The following is a 12,690-nucleotide window of genomic DNA, read 5'->3' on the forward strand; positions in this document are numbered from 1 at the left end:
AGAGCAAAGTAATATCCAACAGGAGAGAGAAAATGACAGAAAAATAGAGAGCTAGATAGAAAGCGGGACTGAAAGAGAAAAAAAATCTCCTGGAGGAAGGAGATGAATGGAGTATGGTGGGAGAGAAAAAGCACAATATTAAAAAAAATCATTAAACACTGAAAAATTAGGTTTCAGAGTAACAGCCGTGTTAGTCTGTATTCGCAAAAAGAAAAGGAGTACTTGTGGCACTTAGAGACTAACCAATTTATTTGAGCGTAAGCTTTCGTGAGCTCATGAAAGCTTATGCTCAAATAAATTGGTTAGTCTCTAAGGTGCCACAAGTACTCCTTTTCTTTTTACTGAAAAATTAGACTCAGGCAATGCCAACAATGACAGAGCCAGAGCACAAGGGGCACCAAGGTATACAGAAGAAGGAGAGAAAAACTGGAGGGAAGGAAGGGAAAAGGAAAGGAGAAAAAGTTTTAAAAAGTGTATTACTTTATGGGAAGGTTGAGGCCTTTATAATGCTGTAAAATACCACACATTTATGATCTCATCTTATATGATACATAAGGTGCCTGACTGTGGAGAAGGGGTTTTGGAAAACCCAGTGGTGTATGGGAGAAGGCCACATAAGATTATTGTTCTTATGCATGGGAGAAGAAAATAAGTTTCTTTTCCAAGGCACAGAATAAGATGTTTTTACCTATGTTTCTCTTGTGGTGTTGCTGGAATTTTGCATGCTTTTCTATGTAATTTTGCAACATTAGTACTGGGAGATTTGATTGTTTTTAAATACTTTTTCCATGTTGTGTCCAGCTTCCATGGCACCGGGGATGGTTCTTGTAGCTTCTCACTCCAAGATCTTTTTGTTCAACACAGAGTTTAAACAGAACACTAACATCCCCAATAGGGAAAAGGAGGCTGTCACAAAAGCACAGTGCAAACCTTTAACAGGTTTAGTAAGTGTGTGACTAGATTCTGAAGAAAAAAATACAAGCAGATGACATATTCCATAATATGTGCTTCCTAAGAACTTGGTATACTGCTGAAATCATCTCTGAGCACACTCTGTGACTACAGAACTTTCTGTTCCTTCGTTTGCAAACTTCCCTCAGCAGAGTCTCTCTCCTTTTTTCTTTTTTTTTTTTTTAACATACAGTTCCACCCCTATCAGGGTGCACACCTGGGCTTTCCAAGTGCATCCCACAAGAGGCAGCAAACAGCCATTCTGGCTTTTAGAGACTCAATCCCAGTCATGGAGGGTGAATACAACCTGAGGTAAGATTTCTGGAAAAGTTCCTAAAATGTCTAAAGTAGAGTGTGTATCATGTAATTGCTTGTTAGGAAGTGTGTGAGTATTTGCGGTCTTGTGATTCTGGTGAACTAATTGAGTTCAGCCCCCTGCCTTTGTGGATACACCACAAATTGTACTGGTTCCTCCTCCCCTTTTTGTTTGCTGTCCTTCAGTCTCTTTACTGAAGTCATAGTTGGTCCATGACACTGAATGTCTCACGTTTTGGACTATATCCCTGGTGCACTAGCTTGCATTTGCCTCTCATTTTATTCCCTGCCTATATTTCTAACTTCTAGGAACAAAACTTTTCCAGGCGGCGCCCTGCTGATTTAGTGGCTTGCATCCATTTCAGCATGAAGATAGTCGCTTCCAGTCCCTAGCAAGGGATTTGCTCTCTCTTCTTACTACAGCTGGTACTGGTCTGGGCACATAGGGTGGAGTCCATGAAGCTACTTAAGCACCTAAACCTAGATTTAGGTGCCTAAATTTCCCACTTTGAGCCACTGAACTCCTGCCAAACGCTGTAGGTGCCAATCAGTGAGTGCCTATGTGTTTTTTTTTTTTCTTCTTCTTGTAAAGGGGCTAGGCCGGGGCTCGACCCTCTCCGAGGCAGCGCGGAGCCACACCAGCTCGCTACAGCCAGCTGACTTTAGGGAACTTGTTCGGCCACCGGAGTCTCCCTCGGCAGTCCTTGCGGTAACTGGAACGAGCACCGTAGGCCCGGGCCCTGAGTCAGGGAGGGGCCCCAAATAGTCAGTAGCTCAGGCCCTCGGGCGGGGCTGAGCAACACAGCATGTGTGAATTAGCCCAGACCTACAAGGACCTGGAAGAGGGGGAGACTACCACCCACAAGCTGGGTGGCAGGGACGAAGCAGGCCCACCCACTTCACTGCGTCCCAGCCCGGGGCCCTCGCAGCAGCAAACAACCACTGCTGGGTCAGTGGGAATCCTGACCGCAACACACTGACATGGGTTCTGGCAGAGTTACAGCCAGACTAGGGTCGGCTGCCCCCGGCCTGCTTCCTACCTCCCCTCCTTCTGGTACCTGGGTCACGGTGGTGTTCCCCGGGTGGCCCAGCACCATGGGCTCCTCGGGGCAGCGGACAAGTGGCAGGCCTGGTAACTCCCCCGGATAGCTGGCGCAGGGCAGGTCCGACCAGTCTTGGCATGGACCTGGGGCCGCAGGGTTTTCCCAGTCGCAGGTTAGGCTGAATACATCTGGACCCCCCTGCGGCAGGTCCTCTAGTGAGCTCTGAGCGCCTGCCTTTCTACTTCTGGGTCACCGCCTGTCCCTCTGGTGCCTGGAGGCTCCGCCCACTCTGGTGTCCCTCCGAGGCGGCGGGGAGCCACACCGCCTCGCTACACTTCTTCGAAGTAAAAGTTTCTCAGGAGCCTACGTTTTTTAGAACCTAGGGCATGTGTGCTGCTGCCTGACTCTAGGCATCTGGGTGCCTGTCTCCTGCCTAAGCCCCAGGGTGATGCGTGAACCAAGGGACGATAAGTGTTCTGCTGCCTAACTCTCTCAAGGGGCCTGCTGAGCATGCTTACCAGGTTGGGCTACTTTCAAATGCCAGCTGGTGGTAGTAGTGCCTATCTCTTAGCCCAGTGGTTAGCGCACTTGCCAAGGATGTAGGAGACCCAGCTTCAAGCCCTCCTAGCACAGGGGGAGAAAGGAGAGAACAGGGGGCTCGGAAGCAACTACAGAGCACTGAAGAATGTTGTGAATTGCTAGCAGAGTAAAGTGCTTCTCTAAAGCCTGGCCTATCTCTGAAAAAGGGCAGGGTGGGAGAATTAGCACATCAGCATCTATCTCCCCTGGGCTAGCCTAAGCAGGAGCTACCTGCCATGCTGGCTTCTGTGGATAGCATTCTAAGGCACCTATCTCTTCACATTCATTGTACAGGGAGCCTCGGTTCCCAGTTTGCCTTGTGGTCATAGTGTTGTTCCCTATTTCCAAGTCTCTGTCCCAGGCCATACTGGAATGAATGAAGGTTACATCGTGTACAAAAGATTGGAGATAGGTTTTAATACAAACTTCCCATGTGAACACCCTTCAATTTTGGGAAGGTTCCGATCCAGATTAGAAAGTCATTATTATCTCCTGTCTCTATAATAAGTTAAGTGAAGCCCCCCAGCTGGGTCTGAACACCCCCTCCCACCCCTCCATATTACTGTCCAGCTTCTGGAAGCAGTCAGATAGGGATCCAGGTGCAGTTCTGAAGGTAGATCCCTCCACAGTGGTGGAGTAAATGATATGCAACTCCCCCAGAAGTGAAGTCGTTGTTGGATGGACAAACATATTCCAGTCTTCCAAATTGTCTTTAAAATATAGGTGACCAGGGCATAACATCTACTTGCTTGTCCCTTACCTTGATGATAATGATAAAACTGATGATATTTTATTTGTTCATCAAACAAAAAATATCCACGGCAAGTAGAATTTTGCAGGTCTGGTCTATTCGCACACTTCTGGCATTGGAAAGGTTGAAAAACCAATAACATCTACTGACATTGAACTTCCTTGCCAGACAGGTACCATGAATTCAACACGTACTTATTTTCCTACTTCTAGAGTCATCTGCAAGTCTTACTGACATGCTGTTATCCCTAGATGGCTAATGAAAATGTTACATGGATTGTTCCAGCAGCAATCGCTGTGGTATATACACACACACTCCACCGCCCCATAAACAACTCAGTGCTTTGGTGCTAACCATTAACTATTTATTTATGGTCCTTCAGCCACTTTTAAATCCAGGTAGCAACTCCCAGCTAATCTGAAGTTTTCAAGTACTATGGGCCCAATGCTGTTCCCACTGAAGTCAGGGCAAAACTTGCCATATGGGTGTTTCCTGTGTGAGGGCTCTGGTGGGAGGGGCCTTGTGTGTCCTCTCTCTCACTTGCGCAGACCACCTATCGTTTAGCTTGACCTATGTAATATTAAATGTAGTTAATTTGTTTTACAGTACCTTGTCAGGCACTATTTCCTCCTCACTGCTGTTCACTATCAAAGTATGCATGTATAAATAGAAGCAATTGGAGGGGTGTTCCTCCCTGAGGACATAATTCATTGCCAGAGATAACATAATTCACTGTTTGAGAAGTGATCACACTGGATTAAGATGCCACTATATAAACAAATCAGGAAGAATGAGATGGCTGTAAATGAAGTAGTTTCTATGCACCCAGCAGTATCTTGAGTCAGCTGTGATGGAAAAGAAATATGGAAAAGTTTCATAAGAGTTAGGAGAGGCTCATGGGCGGCGAGTGAAGCTTCCCCTGCGGGAGGCTCGCTCCCTGTCCTGCTTCTTCTGCCTGCAGCCCTACCCACGCTCCACCCATGCTCCTCCCCAGGCCCTGCTCCCTCCCCCGCAACCTTCGCCACCAGCCACATCCCTTCTTTCTTCCACCCTTCCTCCCCCGTGAGTCTGCTCCCTGCTCACCGTGTCTCTCCTCTCCTCCATCAGGCTCCCTGCAAGAACCCCCTGCCTGCCACTCACTGTGTCCCTCCTCGCCGCTCGCCATGCCCTGTCCGCGGGGGTGCGGGTGAGGAGGTGAGCAGCAAGTTTGGGTGGAGGGAGGTCTCGTGGGGAGGGGGCAGGGGGAGAGGAGGGACACGGCGAGCAGCAGGGACCTCAGGATGCGGGGGGTGGAGTGAGGAGAGGAGGCATTCACTCACCAGGCAGCGGTAGGCAGTGGGGTCCTTGGGAAAGGGGTAGAGTGGGGAAGGGAAGAGGCAGAGCGCAGGCAGGGCCACCATGGCCCAGGTGTCTGGCAGCGCGTTGGCTGTGGGCAGCTGTGCAAGGGGAGGCTTAGCCTCCCCTGGCCTCTTATACCTACCACCCATGGAGAAGCTCAAGAAAAAATATACAGTATGTTTTAAAGTTTGCTTGAGTGTGATCAGTGGTCTCAAAAACATGAGAATATGCTGTTTGACCTGGGGTTGCCCATACACCACCTACACAGATTACTCATGTCAGGAGCACCTGCAATCCCTGCAGGTGCAGCTATACAGAGGATTGGGTCTATGTGCTGACATGCGTGGCTCATACTGTTCATTCCCAGACTCTGGGCTGGAATGAGCTGTTTACTGTTCATTCTGCAGGTGACCTGTTTATGGAGGAGATGGTATGATGGGATAACATGATTTTGGTAATTAATTGATCTTTAAATATTAATGGTAAATAGGCCTAATGGCCTGTGATGGGATGTTAGATGGGGTGGGATCTGAGTTACCCAGGAAAGAATTTTCTGTAGTATCTGGCTGGTGAATCTTGCCCATATGCTCAGGGTTTAGCTGATCGCCATATTTGGGGTCGGGAAGGAATTTTCCTCCAGGGCAGATTGGAAGAGGCCCTGGAGGTTTTTCGCCTTCCTCTGTAGCATGGGGCACGGGTCACTTGCTGGAGGATTCTCTGCTCCTTGAAGTCTTAAAACCACGATTTGAGGACTTCAATAGCTCAGACGTAGGTGAGGTTTTTCACAAGAGTGGGTGGGTGAGATTCTATGGCCTGCGTTGTGCAGGACGTCAGACTAGATGATCATAATGGTCCCTCCTGACCTTAGTATCTATGAATATAAGGGTTTAGGGTACCAAAGTTACATCCTATTTGGTGCCCTCCCCTTTTCAGCATATGTGTATACATAAGAGCTGGTTTACTGACCTTTAATGGAATTTATTACACAAAGTTAGCTATTTGTTCCATGCTGATCTAAAATACTGAGATTTCTTAAAGGGTGTCTGGTACCCAAATTTAACTCCACCCAAATGGAATTTAGTGTTTCCAAAATTTAAAAAACTGAATATAAGAATAGCTTAAAAACAGCTATGCAAAGTCACTGCTGGAGTAAGGTGTTGAGGTGGAGATGTTAACTGATTTAGACCAAGCCTTTGGATTGCACATCAAACAAGGATGTGAAATGCTTTTTTCATCTATTGACCTAAGGCACAGTTTAGTCATGAAACAAAATATAGGTGTGTCAACCACTGCAATTCGTTAACTCTTTACTTTAATCAGTCTAAATTATGATGGGGTGATTCAGCGTCCCTTACACTAAATTGTAACTTGCTTCATCTGTAGTTCATGAGTACTACTTGTAAAGAAAGTTTGTATCTCAATGGAAGAGTAATAGAATTGGTCCCCAGAGTATTTTTCTCAGACACCTGAGTTGCTTTTTTTTCTGGCTTTGCCTCTTAAACGAGCTCAACCACTTCATTGAGAACAGCACTGCTAAAAGTGGATGTTCTATCCAAAATCCATAGGCTGAGTGAGAAAACGTTTACAGGCTAAAAGCTTTGGCAATGGTGCTGAAATTGCAACAGCCGAGTTTTCTTCAGCGTGTGCATAAGCTCAAAATGAGAAACTTCTAAGAATACAGTTGGCCAACATGCTTTCTCAGTAGGGAAGTTCTTGTTCGGTATTAGTCTTCTTTGTGACGTTTGTTGGGGGAATTTATGAAGAAAGGAGAACCTTTTGTACTGTAATCTGACTATGTGTGGGCTAGAAAGGAAAATGGCCGTATATTGCTTAGCGACAAGGTGGGTGAGGTAATATCTTTTATTGGTCCAACTTCTAAAATAAAAGATAAAAGACCTCACCAACTTTGTCTCTCTCATATTCTGAGACCTACATGGCTACAACACCACAAACAAGTATATTGTTTCCCAGTTTAAAAAGATAGCCTCGTAAAAGGTCTGTATCAAAACTTCAAAAACTTTTGTTAACCTACCTGTCAAGGGTTGTTAGGGGAAAAACGTGTGGAGCAGGAATTTGGATGGAATTTGTTCCTTGCTGTGTTGCTGTCAACTTTTGAATGACATTAGAAGTAGTGGTGCCATGGGTTTACAGGTTTTTCTGAGTGACCACAGAGTTCTTTTGTTACTACAACCTTGAGTAGCATAGCTACAAATGTATTAGGTATATACAAGAACATGAAAAACATAGCCCTCATGCTCTCAGTGGAGATGGAGAGCGAAAAGTTTTGTATTAGGCAGGTGAGAAAACAGTTAGACCTGTGGGTCCAAATTCAAGCTTGATGTAAACAGATGCAACTCCATAACCAATGCACGTTCGCATACTTATACCAGGTCTGAATTTTGTCCAAGGAAGTGAACTTTGAAAAAACATGAAACAATGGAAAACTTTGAGGAAAAAATCTATTTAGCAACAATTGAACTTATACAGCATGCCAGGTTTTTCTATATTACTCTCCACTTATTAAGTGTTATAAGGAACACTTGCAAAAAACCCCAACCTCTGCTGCTTAATGTGTAGTTCTACCCTGAAAATGTCTATGTAATAATGGCACTTTTGTACTCAATTGGTTGACTCCCTGAGTGTGTTCAGAGTCAGATCAAATGGCTTTAGTGACATAAATAAGTTTTTGTTACTGTTTCATTCTTTTACTAACCAGAACCAACACTGCTTTCTGACTATTGAGCTGGATAGTTTTCTGGCTTTTGCGTCATCAGCAGAATTGTTACCTGAGTTCCAGTTGCAGAACCGTGCTGGGGGGAGGGGTGGAGTTTGCAAGTGCTTTGGAGGATAGGATTAAAATTCAAAATGATCTGGACAAACTGGGGAAATGGTCTGAAGTAAATAGGATGAAATTCAATAAGGACAAGTGGAAAGTACTCCACTTAGGAAGGCACAATCAGTTGCACACACATAAAGTGGGAAATGACTGCCTAGGAAGGAATACTGCGGAAAGGGATCTGGGGGTCATAGTGGGTTACAAGCTAAATATGAGTCAACAGTGTAACGCTGTTGCAAAAAAAGCGAACGTCATTCTGGGATGTGTTAGCAGGAGTGTTGTAAGCAAGACACGAGAAGTAATTCTTCCACTCTACTCCGCGCTGATTAGGCCTCAGCTGGAGTATTGTGTCCAGTTCTGGGTGCCACATTTCAGGAAAGATGTGGACAAATTGGAGAAACTCCAGAGAAGAGCAACAAAAATGATGAAAGGTCTAGAAAACATGACCTATGGGGGAACATTGAAAAAATAGGGTTTGTTTAGTTTGTAGTAGAGAAGACTGAGAGGAGACATGATAACAGTTTTCAAGTACATCAAAGATTGTTACAAGGAGGAGGGAGAAAAATTGTTCTCCTTAACCACTGAGGATAGGACAAGAAGCAATGGGCTTAAATTGCAGAAAGGATGGGTTAGGTTAGACATTAGGAAAAGCTTCTTAACTGTCAGGATGGTTAAACCTGGAATAAATTGCTTAGGGAGGTGCGGAATCTTCATCACTGGAGATTTTGAAGAGCAGGTTAGACAAACACCTGTCAGGGATGGTCTTCTAGATAATACTTAGTCCTGCCATGAGTGCAGGAGACTGGGCAGGATGACCTCTCGAGGACCCTTCCAGTCCTATGATTCTATGAAACTTTTTTATTGGATATATGTTAGACAGAACTAACCCCACTTGACTCTTAGATCCAATAGTAAATTTGCAGGGCTGAGAGATATGGGGGGCGAGGGAAGCCTTTCTTTTTAAATTGAGCTAATTGCTTCTTGAAATCGTTGTTGCAGAATAAACACAGAGCCTCATTGTGTTACTTTCAGAATAAAACTGCACTTTAAACATTCAGCAGCTCCTTCTGCCCACTTTCCACCCAAAGTTGTATGTCTCAGTTTGTGTGTGTGGTATGATCTTTTTCAACAGCAAACAGTTGTACTGCCACAAGTGAAAGATGGTGACTTCAAGGGGAGGCAGATCCATTGCAAAAGGGTACTTTCATTCCTTCAAGCATCTTCCAGAAAAACAGTGTATTGCACTGATTTCTATATATTCCGGCATAAATTGCCAGAAACATGTGCCTTCTCATAAGTTATGCTATAGCATAGTAGGTTGCGCTTATTTTCCTCTAGATGAAGTAGTGCTTTAAAATAGTTTTCACATGGGGGAGGGACTTTTAAATTCATCAGTATCAGAGAAAAATCCATCCTGAATATTTTTGCTTGCAAATCAGTCTTCAGGATGTACAGTGATTTGTTTCTCAGGGCATGTGTGGAAACGAAGCACAAGTAGCTTTTGTAACTTGTGAATCAAATCAGGTTTCTTGACTCTGGTCATGCTGCAGTTAAATAGTCTTGTGAGTTTCTGTATGGCACAGCCCCCACAGGACATCTTTTTGAAAGGACTGGTTCTGTTAACATAAGACTCCTTTTCTCAACGGGAATGTCAGAGTTATTCCCAGCAGTGACATCATGGTCTTCTACATTCCCACACTCACAAGGGCATTTATTGATGGGCATGACATTTTCCTTTTAATGCTTTCATTGTTTCCAGCACTTCATTTGCATCTTTGTTTGAACCCAAAGCTAGAGGCAAACTATATTATGAAAGAGCAAGAGAGAGAGAATGCAAAATATGTAGCAAGAAAGTAGAATCCAAGACCTCTAGTTATTTACAGGGACATAATTTTCTGTGGGAGTTCTCCCAAGTGGTTTATGATGATGTCACCTTCACAAGGCTCTGGTATCTGCTCATTATCATAACCCACTGCACCTTGATGGCTGATTACGTAATGTTACCAGGATCCAGTGCAGGTTTTTATTATATACAACAATGGCTCTTTTTAACAAAGGTAGGGGAGTTGCTATCATGCCTGCCTGTAAGAGCAAACTTGGGGGATACTGGGGCCCACAGAAAATTCTCCCCCTCAGCATTGGGGCTCTGCAGGATTCCAAGGTGTCTGTGTTCGGCATGGAAAAGGGAGGAGCTGGGGAGAAGCTACTGTCTGCAACATGCTCCTTTTAAAAATGGCAGAGACCAAAGTGCTTATCGCTGTTCCTTAACACCACCATCCCTGGGAGGAGTACTGAGCGGCAGGGGTGTGCCTGTGTGAGGAGTGGGGGTGTTTGAGGGCAATGGGGGTCTGGCTCCTAAATGAGCTGTACTGCTATGGGGAGGAGGAGAAATGACCAGAAGAGTAGTGGGAAGTGAGCAGAGGTTCTTCATCCTGTTGAGTGGGAGTGTCCTTGAAAAATAAGATACTCAAGGTTTGGGGACTGTGCCCCCTCCGTGGTGGGATAAATCTTTCCCACACACGAGGAACACAGATCAGGAACTCTGCAGGTGAATGGTGTGGAGATTCCTGAACCCTCTATACGCTTCCTGTTGTTTTATTGCCCTGTATGTGGTATAGCCCTTCCTCTACAGGGGATTGAATTTTTCTGAGGAATACCTATAACTCTGTCAGGGACATGACTTCCAGAAAGCTATGTTATTTACAAAAAAAAATCTCTGTTACACACCTTATTAAATAGATCCTAACGAACACATTGCATTTAATGGAATATGCAGACATTTGTGTCCCCCTCTTAAGACTTCATTTGGCTGGCAGTAGTGGCGGATTAACACATAGGCCCATGAGGCCCGTGAGCAGGGTCCCTGGCCAATTTGGGGGCCCTCAGCAGGAGAGCTGGAACCTGGGTAGAAGGGGTAGGCATGAGGCCCTGCCACTCTCACTGGCCTCGCCCCTGCTTCTCCTCTTTTCCTGAGGCCCCACACCTTGGCAAGGTTGTAAGCTGGATGGGCCCCAAGCTATGCTGGCAAAAATTCGAAGTGCAGACCTGGCTTTACTCTGATGCAACTCCATTGACTTCAGTTGAGTTACTCCTGATTTGCACCTGGGTAAATGAGATCAGATTGAGGCCCATAACTTACAAATAATTTAAGGTGTTACAAAGTTTCTCTTTAAATTTTCCAGGAGTTAAGATACTTAGAACCAAATGTTGTAAGATCCTGGGTGCTGCCTGTTAGGTGCAAAGCACGCCCGCTCCCACTGATGTGAATGAAAAGAAAGGAAGGTGCTGAACATCTTTCAGGATTGGGCTCATAGTCCTCAAAAAAATTGTTGGAATGGGTCCAGAATTTAATGTAGCTAGGGAAAAAGGAATAAATGCAAAATAAACACTGTCAAATATTTTCCTATCATTTTATTTACTTAAAAAAAAAATCTTTCCATTGACGTTAATGATCCAGCTTTGCGGAAGTCTGCAATGATGGCCAGAATATTCCAACCTGGGTACCCAAAGGACACATTTAGGCACCTACATATAAGTGATCTGATTTTTTTCTTTTTCTTTAAGAGCAGCTAAGCATCCACATTTGAGAGCTCTGACTAGTATTTCTTTCCTAATTAGTGTTAACCACGTATGTTTGACCAACATCTTTTCCCCGCTAAAGAGCTGAAATATCAATGGAACTGAAATGAACGTGGCTTTTTTGTTGTTGTTTTTGCTTCTGTTTTGTATACTGCTTTGTATGTAGGTGGCATTGAGAATATCACCAAAAGGTCACCTCAGATCTGTAAATAAGGATTATTAATTAGTTTGAGCTTGCTTTGTGTGGTTGACAGGCTCTGAAGCAGCAGAGATCAAATCACTGTACACAATCCTACACGAACAGTGTGTATTTGTTAATTTTTATTTATTTCTTGGTGGCGGAATGGTAACCTGTTTAAAAGAGAGATTTGTAATGTGAAGGGCATTCCCCATCAGAGTATCAATTTTCAGGTAGGTCTGATTTTGGGGCCTACAGATAGTTATTGTACTTTACATTGACAATTTAATTGATGAGAACTATATTTTTTGTATAAAGGGAATGAATAAAGTGCTTAATTTTACTTTGTCTCTAATAAACATACACAATCCATGTGAATGGTTTGGTATTGGTGTGTATATTACAGCAGACAGATCACAGGCATGCAACAAATCTGCTTGTTTTGGATTTGTCAGGTGGACAGATAACATGGATCAGGATGCATGGATACTGAATACAAGAGCAGGCTGCTGGGAGGAATGGTTGGGAAGAAGATCATGGGAGCACCATGCTTGGAGGAGGGATGATAGTAAGGAAGATGTGGGAGCAAGGCCCTACTTAAATGGCCTCTGTCATGTGACACCAGCCATTTTAAATATTAGTTTTCCATACTTAAAAAAAAGATTGCATTTGTACAAATACGAATCCATTGAAGTGGTCAGATTCTATTACAAATGGATTCTGGTTCAGTGAATTATCACATCCCTAACAAACAATGAAGACAGCAGGTGCTGTTAGACCACACACCCTTTCTCCAACTAGAGGAAGGAAAGAAAGCTTCCCCGTCTTTCCAGAGTATGTCCTCTATGGCAGTGGTTCCCAAACTTGTTCCACTGCTTGTTCAGGGAAAGCCCCTGGTGGGCCGGGTCGGTTTGTTTACCTGCCGCATCCGCAGGTTCGGCCAATCTCGGCTCCCAGTGGCCTCGGTTCGCTGCTCCAGGCCACGTACTGGCCTCCGCTTCCAGCAGCTCCTATTGGCCTGGAGCAGCGAACTGCGGCCACTGGGAGCCACGATCAGCTGAACCTGCAGACGCGGCAGGTAAACAAACCGGCCCGGGCCGCCAGGGGCTTTCCCTACACA

The 12,690-nt window shown here is 44.8% G+C and overlaps 1 long non-coding RNA gene across 1 annotated transcript in view; it reads left to right on the forward strand.

Annotated features, from left to right (window-relative positions):
* Positions 1-1,201: 1,201 nt before the first annotated feature.
* LOC311514685 overlaps positions 1,202-12,690 on the forward strand; it is a 114,407-nt gene continuing 102,918 nt past the window's right edge. The window contains exon 1 of the long non-coding RNA XR_014709913.1: positions 1,202-1,263. This is a non-coding gene — a long non-coding RNA (uncharacterized lncRNA). The remainder of the gene's footprint in view (positions 1,264-12,690) is intronic.

Source organism: Lepidochelys olivacea (assembly GCF_965140295.1).
Source record: "Lepidochelys olivacea isolate rLepOli2 genome assembly, chromosome: 1".
Classification (NCBI taxonomy): Eukaryota; Metazoa; Chordata; order Testudines; family Cheloniidae; genus Lepidochelys; species Lepidochelys olivacea.